Genomic DNA, 20,458 nt, shown 5'->3' with positions numbered 1-20,458 from the left:
AGTAACATTCGTGCCACACAAGTGCCAGGCAATGACCATCTCCAACAAGAGAGAATCTAACCATCTCCTCTTGACATTCAACAGCATTACCATCGCTGAATCTCCCACTATCAACATCCTAGGGGCTACCATTGACCAGAAACTGAACTGGAGTAGCCATATAAATACTGTGGCTACAAGAGCAGGTCAGAGGCTAGGAATCCTGAGGCGAGTAACTCACCTCCTGACTCCCCAAAGCCTGTCCACCATCTACAAGGCACAAGTCAGGAGCGTGATGGAATACTCTCCACTTGCCTGGATGGGTGCAGCTCCAACAACACTCAAGAAGCTCGACACCATCCAGGACAAAGCAGCCCGCTTGATTGGCACCCCATCTACAAACATTCACTCCCTCCACCAACGACGCACAGTGGCAGCAGTGTGTACCATCTACAAAATGCACTGCAGCAATGCACCAAGGCTCCTTAGACAGCACCTTCCAAACCCGTGACCTCTACCAACTAGAAGGACAAGGGCAGCAAATACATGGGAACACCACCACCTGCAAGTTCCCCTCCAAGTCACACACCATCCTGACTTGGAACTATATCGCCGTTCCTTCACTGTCGCTGGGTCAAAATCCAGGAACTCCCTTCCTAACAGCACTGTGGATATACCTACCCCAAATGGACTGCAGCGGTTCAAGAAGGCAGCTCACCACCACCTTCTCAAGGGCAATAAGGGATGGGCAATAAATGCTGGCCTGGCCAGCATCGCTCACATTCCATGAATGAATTAAAAAAAAGTGATACAACATATGGCCACCCTAAAACATTTGTTTTATTCATAATTTTATAGTGCTAACACACCAAAATGATCAAAACAATTCATCAATCACTATTCAATTATAAAATACAGCAAATCTCATCTGTCAAAAAGTCAATTTTTAAAGCAACATCATGCAGTCCGTTAAGTACGGGTACCCTCACTATGATGAGAGAGCCACATAGCAGTGGATTTTTATACATCAGAAGACAAAAATAAAACTGTTTCATTCATACAAAATGTATTAGGCTCAATTATGATGCAGCCCAATGATATGATTATTTATTTATAATTCTTCCAGAAACACAGCTCAAAGGTTTGTCACTGGGGTTGTTACTTCAAACATGTCTTATTTGGTGGCTTTCAAGACTCATTCCAAAAAAGTGATAAAAAGTAGAAAGGTGAAAAAGAAATAGGTTTTAAAAAACATTAAAAATCAGTCTCTAGACAATAATTTGCTAACTCCAAAGATGGGTTTATCATACATGCTATTTGCTTGCATAGGTTACCTAAGCGAGGGCTTTTTTCCCTCTAAATCGTAATTCAAAGCACCTGTTGCTTTTCACTGCATGTGTTCTAACTAACAGCTTATTTTGTCATTTCTGAAGAAAATACTTCAAATATCATATTTTTGCCTTTTATTTTTCTACCTGTTTACTTTCATCTTCTGATTACATTTTGAAAACCTTTTTTTCTTCAGTTGTGGAGATGATGGTGCACAGCCATTTTCAATCTCTTTTTTGATCCTTTCATTGTCTCACCAATGTGGATACCTAACCAGGCAAATATTGTCAAAATATATTACCAAAGTCTGACAACAATAAGATTACATCAATACACTTTTGAGCAAAGAAATTCACCTCTTGCAGTTTTTATCTCTGACTATTTTTATCTTGCTTTGAAATTAAAAGAGTACCCTCAGGAATGTTCACAAAAATGTCTTAACTTGGTAATTCCCAAGACAAGCAGTTGAAATTCACCAGCAATGATTATTTTAGCCTTTATTCACTAACTGCCTTATTTCATCTTGTGGTGAGCGCACCCATCCCACAGCCCTGTGTTCAGTTGCAAAACACTACAGCATAGGAAAATGTGAGATATACTAAAATAAGAAATACAAATATATTTAGACATATTTCTTGAATTTAGGGACTTCTAAAAGCTAGAGCAAGACTCAAATACAACTTTTAGTGAGTTTCAGTTTCCCTGGAGTAATCTTTTAAATAAATTAGTGGAAGTCCACAGTGGTGAAAATTGTACCATGTCTCCTGGAAACAGCAAGATCAATTGGCTAAACAGGTTTTTCCTTTTGCAGTGTGACAGCTAGGAGATCGGAGCTACTGCATTGACTGGACAAAACAGCTCCTACAGCATCATCATCTATTCAGTGCCTGATAGCCATTTATTGCCTCATAAACTCAGCAGCTGAGGTATAACAGTTAAGTTAAGCAAACTGGCGATGGTCAATGGTTGACCTCATTAATGGCAGTGCTCTGCCACCAGTTCATGCCATCTACAAATCACAATTTACACTTAAACTGAGCAACTGAATAAAGGAAATGTTCACTATGTCCAAGATGGTTCATATTAAGGAGCATTTAATGTAGTTACATAACCACATAATATTAATTCAAATTAATTAAGGAATAAATATTTAAGAGAAAATGTCATTTTTTGACTTGGTACATGATACTATTACAGAAAGCAGGTCTTACCAGCAGACTCAATTTTAAAAGTCACATTGTAAAAACATATTGTATAATATTAGCACTAACTTTAACACTGTTTTCCTGTTTTTTTAAATATTCTCTGCTTAATCAATAAATGCAGGCTTCTATGATTACTCAGGGGAAAAATATCAATCTTGAGTAAAAAATTACAATAGTAATATAATTAAGATGTTAAACTGATTAGAAAAAATGTTTTTTGCAATCACTCAAGCACCTGATAGCAGCATTTACATTATAAGCCTTTGAAGATTGTGATATCACTTGTGTACCCAAATCAAAAGGACAGAACCAATTCATCACTCCACTCTACTCACGTGCTCCCTTGCTTCAGCTGCATACAAATTAGAATTCAAAAATAAATTAAAAAGGCTAAGAGGGTTAAGACATCACTTGGTGTGGCATTCAAGTTTGATCCCTCTCTGTGCTGAGTTAGCTGATCTCAGTTGGAAAGGAACATCTCTTCTATATTATTATGAGAGATAGTGTGAGACCTTTCATTAAAGAAAATTACTTTTTAGAACCAGTGGCAACTACCTTTAATTTTCTCTGACTTAGACTTCACAATCTGCTCCACCCAAAGACTGATTCTGACATGATATTGGCAAGTATTAATGGAATAATATAAATTACATTTAACTTTGTGCTATCCATTGTCTGGCTATTCCTGTGCCGAAAACTCTATTTTTAGATAAACTATCAACTTCTTTATCATTTATTACATATATACTCATATTCTTTGATCATAATTTTCAAAACCAACTTTTAAATTATTTTCTGTAATGAAGCTATAAAGTTATTCATATCTTCTGGTATTGTGGGTTCTACGTTAAACTTGCTACTAATATATTTTCTTCACTCACATCACTTAAGGCAGCTTCCAGAGGAAAAGATGTCTTCCTTAATATCTGAAATGTAAGTTTACATATTTATTACATGAACAGAGCAAAGAATACATCTTCTCTTTATAAACTTAGTGGACAGTAATGGAACCCCATCACATGTAATGTCACTTCTAAGATGGAAGTATCAGCCTCACCATTAACTTTTCATAACAGGCTGAAGTACTATGCAGGATAATTTAGAAATAGATTTATCTAGAGAAGCCAGCAATATAGGCGAGATATTATGTAGTCCAACACTGAGAGTCTGGAAAAAAGATTGAAAGGGTTTTCTCAAAACAAAACAATCAGAAAGGTTTATTTGAATCCTTCTTACAGAACTTGACATGGAGTACTTTGCAGAAAAATAAACACGAAAATTAGAATAAAATCTTTATAAATCATCTAAGAATAAACTTCTTATGGGGTTTAATTTATTCTCATGCACCACAGCAAGACAAACCAAACAGTAATAGGTAACAATTCTGTAACATTTAAAAAATCTGAATTCCACTTTGAGGTAATTCTCAACAGCCCATCTGATGATATTACAAGCCAAATGCACTATTTCCAAAACAATCTAAAAAATTCAGTCAATGAGGAACTCATATAAATAGTTAGCACAATTTGTTATAGAGATACATTGGCTGGAATTTGGTGACAGGAATAACAGTGAGGCTATCAGCAACCAACATCTCACCGTTATTATGGAATAAATTGGACATTGACCTCTGGGGTCTGCACATATGCAGTTAAACATGGAAATCAGGACGTTGTCATCGGAGTTGCCCTGCTCCTGCACAAGCTTCGCTACACCTGTACCTTACTGAGAGATTCATCACTAAAACATAAAGAACGTTGGGTTGTGGCAGTTATCCACTAAACACGCCAGAAAAGTTGGGGCTGGCATATTCAGGTGTAAGTGAATTTTTAATGGTGTAATAAGCCTTAATTACTGTCAAACAAACTCTCGGGCATTAAAATTTTAATTTTACAAGTGTAGCATCTCATTCCTTCAGAATTTAATTATTGCTGGAGATGTTTTTAAAAATGAAAATTCAAATGGTTGTAGTGTGCAACTAGTATTATGTATGCTGCTGCCTTAGGACAGGAAAAGACACACAGAAGACAGGCACCAAAAGAATGAACAGGGTGGTTAAGGCTTTTGATAAGGTCCCACACAGGAGGTTAGTAAACAAAACTAGAGCAGATGGGATTGGGGGAAATATACTGCTATGGATTAATAATTGGTTAACAGACAGAAAGCAGAGAGTAAGAATAAATGGGTCATTCTCAGGATGGCAGGCTGTTACCGCAAGGATCAGTGCTTGGGCCACAGCTGTTCACAATCTATATAAATGATTTGCATGTGGGGACCAAATGTAATATTTCCAAATTTTCTGATGACACAAAACTAGGTGTGGATGCAGCAAGGAGGCTTTAAGGGGATTTGGAGAGGCTAAGTAAATGGGTGAGAACATGGCAGATGGAATATAATGTGAATAAGTCTGAAGTGATCCACTTTGGTGGAAAAAAACAGAAAGGCAAAGTATTTCTTAAATGGTGAGAGGGGTTAGGAGGTGTTGCTGTCCAAAGGGACCTGGGTGTTCTTGTTCATGAGTCACTGAAAGCTAGTATGCAGGTGCAGCACGCAATTAGAAAGGCAAATGGTATGTTGGCCTTCATTGCAAAAGGATTTGAGTACAACAGTAAAGATGTCTTGCTGCAATTGTATACAGCCTTGATGAGACCGTACCTGGAGTACTGTGTACAGTTTTGGTCTCCTTACCCAAGGAAGGATATACTTGCCATAGAGGGAGTGCAACAGAGGTTCACCAGACTAATCCCTAGGATGGCCGGATTGTCTTATGAGGAATGATTGCAGAAACTGGGCCTAGATTCTCTAGAGGTTTGAAGAACGAGAGATGATAGCTTGAAACTTACAAAATTCTTACAGGGCTCAACAGGGTAGATGTGGATAGGATGTTTCCTCTAGCTGGTGAGTCTAGAACCAGGGGGCACAGTCTCAGAATAAGGGGCAGGCCATTTAAGACTGAGATAAGGCGGAATTTCTTCACTTAGAGGGTGGTGAATCTTTGGAACTCTCTACCCCAGAGGAAGCTCAATCATTGAGCATGTTCAAGACAGAAATCGATAGATTTCTGGATACTAAAGACATCAAGGGATATGGGGATAGTGGGAAAAGTGGCATAAAGGTAGATGATCAGCCATAATTTGTTTGAATGGTGGAGTAGGCTCGACAGGCTGAATAGCCTACTCCTGCTCCTATTTCCTATGTTAGTTGCTATTTCTATGCAATATGGCATTATTTGATTTATAAATTTGGTTTGGAATATTTATTTAGTGGTGGCATTTACTTTAGCATTGTGGCCAAGCAAATGTTGTAATGGTCAATAACAGAGGCAAGGTGAGGTGTGGAACTATTGGTGAATGGGGAATTGGGGTTGCGGTTATTGGTATTGCAGTGGCATGAGTCGATCACAAACATCCAGGCCAGAAAGGTGCTGTGTTGGTTGCCTCCTCCTTCTCTTCAGCTGGTTCCCATATAGCTGGTGACTTGGGCTGTGCCTTATGATGGCGAGGTTGTGCAGCATGCAGTAGACAACCCTGAATCTTGACATGAATTCTGCTGAGTACTGGAGAGCTCCTCCAGAGTCGTCTAGGCAGCGGAATTGTTGTTTAAGCATCCCAATTGTCTGCTCTATCACATTTCGTGTGGCAGCATGGCTTTCATTGTATGCAGGTGTACGTGAGTTTTGGACTGAAGTCATGAACCATGTCGTGAAAAGATAACCCTCGTCACTCATTAGCCACTCTAGTTTGTTGTAGTGACTCAAATGCAGATGGCACAGTGGACTGCCACAGAATGGAGACATCATAACTGCTGCCAAGACAGCGCGCATCGACCTGCATTGTACGCTGTCCGTAGTCGCCCACCAGCTGGATGTTGAGAGAGTGGAATCCCTTTCGGTTGCAGTCCATTTCAGAGTTGATATGCAGTGCTTGCAAAGCAACATGTGGGCAGTCAGAGACGCCCTGCACCATGGGAAAACCTGCAATCCTCACAAAGCCACATGCTCGCTCTGCCTGCTTTTCTCTGGCAAGAAAGAATGAAGTGTATTCAGTTCTATTGAAGTGCAGAACCTCACTGACCTCCCTTATGTAAAGTAGATAGTAAACTGGGAGATTTTGCAAATATCGCCTGCCTCAGCCTGGAAGGCGGCAGCCATAGAAACATAGAAAATAGGAGCAGGAGTAGGCCATTTGGCCCTTCGAGCCTGCTCAGCCATTCATTATGATCATGGCTGATCATCCAACTCAGTAGCCTGTTCCGGCTTTCGCCCCATACCTTTTGATCCCTTTAGACCCAAGAGCTATATCTAACTCCTTTCTGAAAACATTCAATGTTTTGGCCTCAACAGCTTTCTGTGGTAGCGAATTCCACAGGCTCACCACTCTCTGGGTGAAGAAATTTCTCCTCATCTCAGTCCTGAAAGGATTACCCCGTATCCTTAGATTATGACCCCTGGTTCTGGACAACCCACCATCGGGAACTTCCTTCCTGCATCTACCCCGTCAAGTCCTGTTAGAATTTTATAGGTTTCTATGAGATCCTCCCTCACTCTTCTGAACTCCAGCGAATATAATCCAAACCGACTCAATCTCTCCTCATATGTCAGTCCCACCATCCCAGGAATCAGTCTGGTAAACCTTTGCTGCACTCCCTCTATAGCAAGAACATCCTTCCTCAGATAAGGAGACCAAAACTGCCCACAATATTCCAGGTGCAACCTCACCAAGGCCCTGTACAATTGCAGCAAGACATCCCTGCCTCTGAACTCGAATCCTCTCGCTATGAAGGCCAACATACCATTTGCCTTTTTTACCGCCTGTTGCACCTGCATGCTTACCTTCAGCAACTGGTGTACGAGAACACCCAGGTCTCGCTGCATATTCCCCTGTCTCAGTTTATAGCCATTCAGATAATAATCTGCCTTCCTGTTTTTGCTACCAAAGCGGATAACCTCACATTTATCCACATTATACTGCATCTGCCATGCATTCGCCCACACACTCAACTTGTCCAAATCACCCTGAAGCCTCTCTGCATCCTCCTCACAACTCACCCTCCCACCCAGTTATGTCTCATCTGCAAATTTGGAGATATTACATTTAGTTCCCTCATCTATATCATTAATGTATACTGTGAATAGCACAGTGGCGCAGTGATTAGCACCGCAGCCTCACAGCTCCAGCGACCCAGGTTCGATTCTGGGTACAGTGTCTCAGGAGGCTCCGACTTTCACAGCAGATCTATGCTGACTTGCACAATCTCCTGGAATAAGAACTCCTTCCAAGAGGGCCAGGTGGACACGCATTGCCAGTGGCCATCATGGTCACCAAAGACCTCAACTGCTTCACCTCTGACTTCTTCCAGGCATCTGCAGCGTAGAAGTGCAACACCCAGGTGCCAATGCCATGCTTTCCAGGGCAGCCAATTATGTCTACTTTGCAACTGATGAGCAACAGTCAAAATGAGAGGGCTCTCACATTTGCTGCAGTGACTGGATTCCCACAGCTACAGTCATAGACTACACACATGTGGCAATCAAGGTGCCCTCAGATCAACCAGCAGTCTTTGCCAATCGAAATGGATTCCACTCCATCAATGTTCAGCTGGTATGCAACCACCGAAGATTTCATGCATGTCTGTGCAATATATCCTGGAAGCTCCCATGATGCCTTCATTCTGCACCAGTCACATCTCCCACATATCTTCATACTTCCAAATAGAGTTAGCGGGTAGCTCCTTAAAGACAAGGGCTACCCTCTTAAGGATGTGGTTGATGACACTTGTGAGGACCCTACCACTGATGAAGAGAAAACGTACAACCGAAGCCACATAAGCACAGCTGTGTTGTTTTGTGATTCAGGTAGCTGAACAGATCAGATGGTCCCCTTAAGCATGTACCAGCAAGGATGTCAACAATGGTCTGCTATGCTTTTCACAATATTGCACTGCAGAGGGTACTGGAGATCCAGGAGGAGGAAGGCAATGACTGCTCTGCATCCTCAGAGGAGGAGAAGTAGCAGGATCAGGAGAAGCCTGATGTGGCTAGTGTACCTGCAGCCACTCACCTAGCTGCTGGAGAAGTCCACGACAGAGTCATCAAGGCATGATTCAGATAACTTGAGTGTGCAAAGCCTTATGGGACAGCAATGTTGAACCCACTGTCCCCCCAACCCCCATCATTCCACGGTTAAAATCCCTCCATCTCATTCACACCCTTTACTCTTCAACTTTTGTCATACCATTCTCCTCAAGGCTAATGTTCATTTGGAAGTTGGGAGGAACAATGAAAATGACTGGGCAATGGAAACTTGACAAAAAAGCTCATGATTCATTAAGATTTTCAAATACACTGAGACAGTGATATTGTTATGTCACCCAAGTGATTCCCCTTGTGCAACTAAAAAGTCTTCCTGTTTCATTTCCTATTACTTCTAGGTGATGTAACCCCTGTGGCTTCAGAAGAGCTGGAGGCAGGCTGTTCGTTCCACTGCTTTGATAGCGGAGATGCCCATGGCAGACATACTCTGGGTTTTAGGGCACGAGGACCCTGCCAAACACTACCCCACCTGCACCTGTGCAGGGGCAGACTTGGTCATCCGAGTGGGAGGCATCATGTGGGGCTCTGACGGTGGTGTTGGGGGGTGGGGGGGGGGCAGGGGGGAGGGTTGAGGCCAATGGATGAGAAGTGGCTTTGATCAGAATTCCACTTCCATCTTTCCTCTCATGGCCCACCCACTTCCCTGCTATCCATGAACTGGAGAGCATTTCAATGCAGTTCAGCGAAGCAGTGAATGGCCAAGGCTTTCCTCTAATCTATTTAAAGTGGCAGACTGAGTGCGCAGGCTATTGGTCAGGGCTAGCGTGCACTCAGTTACTTGCGTGACTGATTCTCCATGCAGGTGGTCACTCTTTCCAAAGAGGCGAGCATCGTGGCACTCACAGTAGCGACGGACTCCTCCAATCTCTTGCCAAGAGTGTGCAGTGCCTCTAGAAATGCTTACAGAACCTCACACATTTTCTTTTGCTGCTCCAGAATTTCAACTCAGTGTCTGTGTCCAGCTGAACAGAGCCCCCGGCGAGTACTCTCCAATACTGTACCTATCTCCAGCACCTGCTCCTACTCACTTATGATATGGGACACACTATCTGACATTCCAACCAACTATCTTGGAGGCCCCACCAATGTGTGTGAATCTGCATTGGTGGAGGGTGTGCACAAGGGTCTTGTTATGGTACTTCCTCAGAATGCACAACCTCCTTTGAGGACTCCTTAGCCTCCTTCCATTCCAGCTCCTTTGTCACGCTTGAAGGGCCTCTAGAAGATGACACCTCCACTATTGCTAAAATATCAGACTGCTTATCCAGCAGACAGGACTGGATGAGCAGAAATTTCATCCAATTAAATTTTGGGAAGACTGAAGCCATTAGCTACAACCTCCGTTTCCCAGCTACCAACTCCAGCTCTCTCCCTGGCAACTGTCTAAGACTAAATTAGTCTAAATTAGGGCGGCACAGTGGCGCAGTGGTTAGCACCGCAGCCTCACAGCTCCAGCGACCCGGGTTCCATTCTGGGTACTGCCTGTGTGGAGTTTGCAAGTTCTCCCTGTGACCGCGTGGGTTTTCGCCGGGTGCTCCGGTTTCCTCCCACAGCCAAAGACTTGCAGGTTGGTAGGTAAATTGGCCATTATAAATTTCCCCTAGTATAGGTAGGTGGTAGGGGAATATAGGGAAGGTGGGGATGTGGTAGGAATATGGGATTAGTGTAGGATTAGTATAAATGGGTGGTTGATGGTCGGCACAGACTCGGTGGGCCGAAGGGCCTGTTTCAGTGCTGTATCTCTAAATGAAATGAAATGTTCGCAACCTTGGTGTCATATGTGACCCCGAGATAAGCTTCTCCACCTTTTGCGCCTTTGCTAACACTGCTCATTTCCACTTCCATAACATCGCCTGACTTTGCCTCTGCCTCAGCTCATCTGCTGCTGAAACCCTTATTCATGCCTTTGCTACCACTAGACTTTACTATTCCAATGCACTCATGTCTGGTCTCCCACATTCTGTCCTCTGTAAACTTGAGCTCATTCAAAACTTGACTACTCAAGTCCCGTTCGCCTATCACTCACAGTGCTCACTGACCTACATTGGCTCCTGGTCAAACAACAATTTGATTTCAAAATTCTCATGCTTGTTTTCAAATTCTTCCATGACCTCACCCCTCCCTATCTCTGTAATCTCTTTCAGCCACGCAACTCTCTCAGATATCTTCTCTCATCTAATTCTGGCCTCTTGAGCACCCCAATTTTAATCACTCCACCATTGATTACTGTGCCTTCAGCTGCTGGGTCCTAGGCTCTGGCATTCCCTCCCTATAGCTCCCCCCCTCTCTAACTTGCTTTCTTCCTTCAATACACTCATTATAACCTAGCTCTTTGACCAAGCTTTTGATCATTTAACCTAATATCACCATATGTGGCTCAGTATTATACTGCTCCTGTGAAGTACCTTTGGACATTTTGTTACGTTAAAGACACTATATAAATGTAAGTTGTTGTTATTTTTGTTGCTAACTACATGAGCCACTTCCAGCCACTCCTGTTTTCTTTGTGAGGCTGGCCTCCCCCAGCCAGGATCCCTTTAAATAGAGATTCCTCAATTGACAGGTGCAGGCCGTCATGACACCCGCACTCTGTGATTGGTTGGGAAACCCGGAAGTGGGATGCTAATGCCATGGATGAGTTCAACAGCCGTGGCAAAGCATAGCCCAGCAACAATCGGGTTTCCAACATGAAGCCGGCACACCCCAAAACTGCAAGTGGGTCAATTTAGGTTAAAATTCTGCCCATTGCTCCTCGCTAAGGTTCAAAGAGAACTGCTTACTGAACACTCTAGATGGCCTCCTGCTGAAAGCCCTTTTCCACCTCCCCCCTCCTCTAGCAGCTGTGTGTCGCCTCTGCTCATTCTCCCTGTCATGCTGTTGTCCAAAGGAGAAAACAAACGGCTGTGCGCATGTCTGGGAGCAAGACGTTTTTTCAGAATCCTTGAAGTCAGGACAAAGTCCTTCAGCACATGTCACCCCAGTCCCTGTAGACTTCAGCAACTTTAAACAACTCTGGAAGTCACCAAACACTTCTACAACCGCAACAAGAGCCAGCAGAAATCGATCAGCCACTAACCTGAAAGTTGTTAATAATCCCTTTAAATAGGGCTGATGGGGGGACCGTCCTGCTGTTGAACGTGTGTTCAGCTGTGCAAGGATAAGAGAGGGCATTAGCTGGAGCTTTGAGCTCCAAAATGGCAAATCAATGATACACACTGACTGACATCACAATCTGCCCACTTTCCAAATTTCCGATAGGCATTCATAATGTGCATGCTAACGCGCTCACCAAAGTGACGTCTGCTGTGGCTGGCACCAGAAGTGTGCGTGGATGTCACGGATGTCATTTTGGAGGCAAAACAGCACTTGTAGAGCTGAAAAAATGGGCCAAATTTTGTAGCCTGCGTCTCTCAGTGAGGATTCTTCAATCTGATCAGTTGAAGAGACACGCTGTTGCTTCCCCTGCTCACACACATCACAAGAGGGCCCCGCAATGAAAATGGTCCCTAGGGACCTTAAGTTGCCACTCAAATGCTTGTGAAAAGTTTATGGGCAGCTGTTAGCGTGATGAGCTGTTCCTTCTCCACCGACAGCAAAATCTGGGCCAACACCTCTCACCAACTTTGCAATCAAAGGATGAGCATTTCAAAATACCTTTCCCTTTTGATGAGTACTGTGACAATTACCTAGACCTCTTCAAACAAGTCAAAATGTTCACTATCTTCCTGCCACACATACCTTCTGAAATTTTGAGAGGTTGGCTCTAATTAGTTATCGATGACAGACTTGTGCCCTCCATTGGGTCTGGGACTAGGGGACTAGTAGCTCACCTAAAGGAGAAAGGGAAATTGTGAGACAGCAAGCCTTGCCTTTAAGTACCAATATATATATATGGGGGCAAAGAAATCTTTAAAAAGACTGTACAGGTCAAAGAATTGGCTGGAGGAACCAGTGGCAGGTTTAAAAAAATGTAGAGGAAGGAAGTGCAGTTTGAGGGCAAGTGAGGGAGCTCCCAAGCCCCCTATTGGATGGATGTTGAAGTGGAGGTGCTTCTGCATGCGCTGAGTGTGAGGAGGGCAGGAATGCAGCATGCTTATCAGGAGGTGGCAGTCAGGCTCAATCCTGTATATGTTATTTCCAAGACCTGGTTACAAACATGGAACAACATAGCATATCTCAAGGAAGCTCCCATGGTAAGACTACCCTACAGTGTCATCTACCAGATGCGCAGTCCAAGTATTCATGCCGCAAAGTGTCATCTCTCAACCAATTCCACATTTATTCCTAGCCTATGACAAACCGTCACATAACATTAAAACTCTTTACTTGCTAACCATGCACATCCAGACTTGAATCCAGGCCTTCACATTGAAACGTATAACTGAAAATCTTGGGAGACACACATTTTCAAACAGCTTCATAGTAAAAGCATTATAGCACAGCCTAGCTGCGTAATGCATGATCACTTACTGATGCACAGAATGATTTGCAGGTTGGGTCCATGTTTGTCGCTGCACATGTGTTCCTTCAACGTGCAACATGTCAAGACCACTTCTCTCTGGCACAACAAATTTTAACTGCTCCCACTCCCCACCCACCTGGTTTCTGCCACATGGGTAGGTCTCTCTCAAGCTATGGTTGAAGGCTTGTCTTGCAGCCAGCATGCTAACATTTACCCCTTTCTTATCCTTATCGACCTAGTAGAGCATCTTGCCAACACAGCCAGTTACTCAGCAAAAGGCAACATCTTCCAGCATCTTGTATTTGTCAGACCAATATTGCGAGCTTATCAAGAGAGCGCCAGGTTCATTGAGCACAGGAGAACAGGAAGACGTGGTAGTGGCAAAAGAGGTGGAGGAATCTTCCTCCTAGATGAACACAAGGCTGCCATCAATAACTCCCTCTACTTTAGGAAATCCAGCTGTTCAGTGATATTGTGTAGCTTTGCTATTTACCTGATGCAAGTAAGGGGGCAAGGAGATGAAACTGCTTGCAATACCAACTGGCATCACTTATCTGATTTATACATGTGTAGGAAGAATATAGATTAATATTGCAAATAATTACTCAGAATGCCAAAGTTGAGTCATGATCTTGCCTGTCAGTGGCAGTGGCTTCCTTCTGATGGAAGTATGCTAAGATTGTCCTTGCAGCAGTTCACGTAACTATCCAACCATGTATAGTTACCCACCCTGTCACTGTCATGTAACTGTGCCACAGACAGCAGATATGGCTGGTGGTACATGTGCAGCCAGTCTGACTTTGGTGTCCAATGATCTTCCTGGCCCTTCTACATCTAGGTGCTTGTTTAGAAGTTCTGGGAGTGAAGCATTCTGCGAATGAGTTTGACAGTCTGCTCAGGGAACCATCTGACAGGATCTACCATCTCCAACCTTTATAATCCCTTATGAGTTTCTCGATGTTTTCTGGGATCAACAGTTTCATGTTCAGCTTCCATGTCCCCTACCAACCTCTGGTAGTGACAGTGGACCAGTAGGAGGCAGTGGTCAGAGAAGAACACTGGCTTGACATCAGTGGATCTGACCGTGAATACTCTGAACACAAACAGGAAGTCAATCCTGGAACAGACGGACCCGTCTGGTCTCGACCAGGTGTGTCCGCGTGACATTCTATCTGCAGGGGTGCTGAAGACATTGTGCAGCTTGGCGTCTTTTACAGTTTCCATCAGGAGTCTGGACATAGTATCCAGTTTTTTGTTGGCTCTACCGGATCATCCAGCCGCATCGATGATGTGATTGAAGTCTTTGCCTATAGTGACTGGCCTGGACATTGCCAGCAGCATTGGGAGCTGCTGCAGGACGGTCAGCCGCTCGCTGTTTTGAGCTGGGGAGTACATGCTGATTAACTGGAGCCGAGCGTTTTTGTACATTACATCTGTTATGAGGAGGCAACCGTCCACCACCTCCTTAACTTCGGAGCTGGTAAAATTGTCTCCTTGCAGAAGAATACCCAAGCCAGAGGAACAGGAATTGTTTGCCCCGATCAGATCAATGGCCCTTGGGACCACCATCGCAACCATTGTCTGTAGGTGCTGAGGTGTGAAATTCCACTCTCCAGTTGATCCAGCAGGTCGGCTTTGACCTTAGCAAGGTACCCCAAGATCGAAACACATCGCGTAGTGGACTTAACATTATGCATGTTAATGGAGGTAATCTTTAAAACCATTAAAACTGTGTGCTGTTTACCAGTGCCTGTGCTAGTTCTAGCCCTTGGGTATGTTCCTGCATAACCATAGTGTTCACAAACTATTGCACTGTTGTGGCGCTGACAAAACCCTCCTGGTCACTCCCGGGTGGCGGTGAGGGTGGCGTGGGGTGGGGGGGGGGTTGTTCCACTGGGGTGACATTGGAGTGAGGGGTCATGCTAGTAGGGAGGTTTGGACTGTCCTCCGCTGGTGCTGTCTTTCCCCTCTGTTCCTTACTGATGAGGAACAGCCACTGTAGCCCGTTTCAGACATGAGCCTCGTCTTGCCACTGGTTCGTGTGATGGTCTGTTACCTTTATTGGGTGTTCTCCTTTGTGGTTTTCCTCTTAACCACTTGCCACTCACCCGACTGTCCCTTTGCTGGCTCCTCTTCTACTGATTCTATCTGCTGAGAAGGAAGCTCGGGGTACACGGCTGGTGTCTGGTAGCTTGCTGCAACACCCTCTTCCTTCTTCTCCTTGCGCTGCTTTGACAAGTTTTTCTCACACAGGGGACTTGGCAGGGGGCGGGGTTGCTGGTCTCCTTTGTAGCAGCCATGTTCGCCGGTCCTTCCTCGTACCGATCCTTGATTCTCACCACCTGTACATAACTGAGGCAGTGCTCTGGGCAGGTCTTGTAGGGGTACCTGTCCCACCACAGGTTGCAGCGCTTACTTCACTTGCCATCCTTTGTCTGATGGCCTTCCTGCTTTCAGTTCTTACAGATGAGTGTGCTGCAGTTGGCTGCCACATGACCAGATTTGCTGGAGGTGCAACAAGCTCTGGGCTGCCCCACGTGGACCAAGTAGCCCCTATGTCCCTCGATAGCGAAACTGGAGGGAGAGTAGAGGATGGCATCATTGGCATCCATCTTCACGGTCACCTTGACCTGCCATTTACCGGTGCAAATCCCAAAAGAGTCCTTGACCTCAGTGCTGTCTCCAGTCACCTCGATGTACCTGGCAAGGAAAGTGAGCACATCCATGACAGGAATATGGGGGTTGTAGAGGTGGATGGTCACTACCTGGTTCCATTGTCATGGCAGTGTAAACAGTGGCTCCGCCATGAGGATCGACAGTGGCGCCTCGTTTCCTCTCTCCTTGAAGACCTCCAGGAATTTCACACATCCTGCCAAGTTCTTCAACGTCACGTCAAAGTATCCGCCACTGGGGAAATCCTAACGGCAGAAGATGTCCACAGCTTCAAATCCACAGCATTCGAAAAGGACTCACTTAATGAAGGTGCACCACAGCACCTCCTTCAATGTTTTTCGCTGCCACCCTAACAGTGTTACATACCCCTTGGCTTGGAACTCTCGTGTTGGTTGTAGCCATTGCTTAAAGTCTTCACAGGACTGGCATCAAGGCCCAAGCCAGCACAAAAACAACCACAGAAGAGCTCCAAAATAAACAGGGTGAAAGGCCGAAGCCAGCACTGAAAATATCCCCAAAAATAAAACCCAAAACTCGTCCTGGGAAAACCTCCTTCAAGATCAAGGTCTTTCCCTGCCAGATAAGTATTATAACAGTTACTATACTTCAAAAATAAGTCATTGGCTGTGAAGTGCTTTGGAACATCCTGAGAATGATGAGCGCTATATGTAATGCATGCCCTTTCATAATGGATATGATTAGAAAAGCATTTAAAAATTGAGCAAAATCCAGAGAATGCATAGGCCAAATTCCCTTTTTATCAGTGTGCTCTTTCCAAACTATTCTTAAGTAGATTTCTACATATATTTCTAGTAGGTTAAATATTGAGACTTGTAAATTAGAGCTCATTCACAGAAAAGCTGTGCTATCATCTCAGAGCAGAAAGGAAGTAAGGGCATTAAATAAACTGTGGTAATTATTTTTAGGCCCAGATAATATTTTTAAAAGGTTCAGGGAACCACAGTTTTACAGAACTGTTTCAATAATTGTCATAGTTATTTAAAGAACTGGTTAAAAATTTTAATGTCACCCAATACTATAGAGTAACCATTTATTTATGACCATGCCTTTGATTTGGAAATAGTTCAACTTATATAGTTTACCTAGTTATTCTAATTGAGACGTGTGATGCAACTTGTGAACAGTTGCCTTGTACTGAAATCAACTGCTACAGTGGGAAGCAGTCCTACCCACTTACAAACAAATGACATAAGCCAATTAACAGGATGTATCCATCACAAGGAAAACTGATAGTGTTCTCAATCTAACGTGCATCATCCAAGTTGATATGCTGGGCGAGGTTCAGAAATACCCATATTTAGCACCGGCTAGAGAAGCAAGGAGTTCACCTTCAGTACAGACTGGAGAAGCATTCTCAAGTAAACATCTCTGCAAAATCAAATAAAGGAAGTACTTTTCTTATTACCCTCCTCTACCACCAGCAAACTAAACTAATAAAAAATTCCTTCAGTGCTCAATTTTTAACAATAATATCTCCTTGCAATGGCTTAGGGGTCATACATTTAGTTATCCAGCAAATTCAATGTAAATATCTTTGTTAGTAGGAATTGTTTACACAATCTTTAACAGTACTTGTCCCTCACCCATGCAGCTGTTTACAGCATTTTCATTTTCACTCTGGCTACTTAATGAAAATAACAGACTGAAGTGTGATTTATGTTGTGACAAGAAGCTAAGTGGTACATTAATTTTACCTAATTATCACTGTACAGCACGTTATATCATACATATTACTACATTTTTAAGGCCTGATCTATTAAGAAAGTTAGTCAGAAGCAAAAATGCTTGAAAACAATCTGATCTTTGGGGATAAAGAAACTAAAAATGCGTCTTGTCCAGTCCAAACCCTCCTACTCGCAAACTAATTTACATTGAATTTACCAGTTAACTAAATATATGACAAATATTATAAATGTGTGTGAGAGATGCGGAATAAACCCAGCAGTCCCACATTTTCAATTACACAAGATAGATCTATGTTTAGATGAAGAGGAAGAAATTTAAAATGCTTTTTTAGATTAGGAACACTTGAGAATGAACAGGGAAATGTCATGTTCATGTAAACTGCCCAAGTAGATATCTCAGATATCATCTGAAGCTCTACATGAGCTTTCACTGATTATTCATGCTTGTTGACGTTGACTGTTGTCGTGCTCTCGTGAAGTGCAGCGATGAAACTAAAGAGTTATAAAAAATTGACTTTTCCTTTTAAAAAATGGACAATGTGCTGCAAAATGGCCACCGAAAGTTAGGCTGACTTGGCCTGTATATTAAAACAAAGTGATTCCTGACAACGCAGCCCGCCACTGATGTCATCAGGCTGCGCCGCGGTGCACACATGCGCAGACGGTCTCCTGGTCTCCGCGCATGCGCTGCGTTCCGGCTTGCCAGGACTGGTTAGCGCATGCGCCGATGACATCATCGCGTGACGTGTGCTTCTTCGGGCAACGCGCCTGGTCGCCTCTGCGCATGCGCTTTGTGCGCTTCACGCATGCGTCAACCTTCTGATATTCACGCATGCGTCAAAGCTTCGCCGCGAGTTTCTGAAAGTGGAAGGAGGAGAGGTTTCGTCGGGCATTTTCTCGCAATTATTTAGTCATTTTGGAGATTTCAGTCTGCTTCATTTTTATTAGAAAGAGGAGATTGCTCCAAGGTAAGTTGTTCTGCTGTTGTAAGTTGCTCTGAAAATATTTCCATTGTCTGGGGTACTGCATGTGCTCCAGACTCTGTTGTAAGTTGCTCTGAAAACATTTCCATTGTCTGGGGCACTGCATGTGCTCCAGTCCACTGCACTGCACTAAAATCCTTTCCATTGTCTGGGGCTGTGTGCAGGCAGTACATGTGCCCCAGTCCCTGTTGTAAGTTGCTCTGTTCCTGCACCCATTAGAGCCGTGCACATGGACACACAGCCACATGTTTCCCCATCCACCCTTGAAACAACCATGCAGAGCCTTGTGAGACTCCGCAATTGCCGGCTGCTGCCTGTCAAGCAGAGAGGGCATCCAAAGCGGTCAAGCACTTGGGCAACATTCAGAAAGAAGAGACTGAGCACTGACAGAAACAAGCATGCCGTGTCCAGTGGTCGCACAAATGTGAATGCTCTTGCTGAGTACACAACTGGTGAGGTGGGAGTGCAGCCACACCGTTCTCCATCCTCAGTGTTGCTTGAAGGCAAAGGTAGATAAGAGCGAAAGAAATGGAAGGTGATGCTGATAGTAGTAGGCAGGATTAAATGGGAGCAGATGGGAAGGCGCAGGAGTAGCATAAACACTAGCAGGGAACAGCTGGGCTAAATGGCCTGCTTTATGTTCATAGTCCAAAAGAAATGTGCTTCTTTTTCCAGCACCCTCACATCATTCATGTTTTCCCTGAGAGAAGCATTGAACCATCACGAGATAGAGGCAGCAACATCATCCTAACTCCTACAGCTGAGTTGGGTACTGAGTGATTCATTGGCGGTGTTATCAGTACATGCCTTTACTGCAGAACATAAAGCATGCTCAACAGTAATTTCATTGGAGGAGGGAAGCTCTGACACTGATGTTCTTTCCTTATTTCTTTTCCCGTAAAACATACCCTTGAGAAAACAATCCTTGAGTTTTAGGTCAGCATTCAAGCAATGAAGGCAACTGGATCATGCTGCGGAGCTCGTCACGATACGGAAAGGAACCTTGCATTTATGGATGAAGTGGGAGTGCGTTTGGGGAACATTCACCAAGAATAGACTGAGCTCAGACTCTTGTGACTTTGCCTTCTTCACATGGACAATACAGTAGTGGAATAGAGAGCCACGTGTTCATTCACCACAAGGCTCTCCAGGAACAATCTCTTTAGTTCTGCATAGCAGAGACTCGGCCTGTCTGTCTCACGGGAATGCTGGCAACACAACACTCATGTATCCATGCACAGCAGTGCCTCGAATGTTTAATGCACTTAATAAAATTTCTCAATAATTAAACCTGGAATTGTTGAGGTTTTGGATGTTATCTTCCCAACTTTGCAACTGCACCAGATATTCAACTGCGGTGTTATACTTGGGGGGGGGGGGGGTGCATTTTATGAGGGTGTGGGGGGGAGAGGGGGGTTGTGAGGTGGAAGAGGGAGGGGGTTGTGAGGGAGGGGGTTGTGAGGGGGGAGGGGGTTGTGAGGGGGAAGAGGAAAGGGGTTGTGAAGGGGGTGGGGGTTGTGAGGGGGAACAGGGAGAGGGTTGTGAAGGGGTGGGGGGGTGAGAAGGAGGTGGGGGGGAGGTAGAGAGGGGGTGTGGGGGGGTAGTGGGAGGGAGTTAAATTCAGAAGCTCCTGAAGAGAGGGATGTAAAAGGCAGGGACCAGAGAGCTGCAATGCCTGAAGTACAGTTGAGAAGTTGGGGAGAAAGCGGCTGGATGGGGGATCTGCAGCTGGAGAGAACGGCTGGATGGAGAGGGCCGGAAGCGAGAGGCGGTAGAGAGCCGCGGGGAGCGAGCGGCCGAAGACCTTGGTGGCCGCTGGGTGCGGGTAGGTTTGTTACGTCTTTTGCTGTTGCAAATTTATGGCGCATGCGTAGAAAAAACGCAACCCCCCACCCCCCCCGCTTCCTCCTCACGCTGCTGTCTCCAGCCGCTCGCTTCCCTCTGTCACTGGGCCGTTCGCTCACTCCACTCGCCGGCCGCTCCTGCTCCCTGCAGCCCCGCTCCCTGCAGGCCCGCTCCGCTCCCCTCCC

At 44.6% G+C, this 20,458-nt stretch overlaps 1 long non-coding RNA gene across 3 annotated transcripts in view; it reads right to left on the bottom strand.

Annotated features, from left to right (window-relative positions):
- Nucleotides 1-878: 878 nt before the first annotated feature.
- The window catches only part of LOC137385222 (uncharacterized), a 111,127-nt gene continuing 91,547 nt past the window's right edge, over nt 879-20,458 (bottom strand). For 2 of the 3 annotated variants that reach the window (XR_010977746.1, XR_010977748.1), the window contains exons 4-7: nt 12,343-12,434; nt 11,681-11,751; nt 3,395-3,439; nt 879-1,577 (exon numbers count right to left, since the gene is read on the bottom strand). This is a non-coding gene — a long non-coding RNA (uncharacterized lncRNA). The remainder of the gene's footprint in view (nt 1,578-3,394; nt 3,440-11,680; nt 11,752-12,342; nt 12,435-20,458) is intronic. The other variant, XR_010977747.1, reaches the window with a different exon arrangement.

Source organism: Heterodontus francisci, chromosome 2 (assembly GCF_036365525.1).
Source record: "Heterodontus francisci isolate sHetFra1 chromosome 2, sHetFra1.hap1, whole genome shotgun sequence".
NCBI classification, from domain to species: Eukaryota; Metazoa; Chordata; class Chondrichthyes; order Heterodontiformes; family Heterodontidae; genus Heterodontus; species Heterodontus francisci.
The sequence above is the reverse complement of the archived record's forward strand: the minus strand, read 5'-3'. Positions and strand labels throughout refer to the sequence as shown.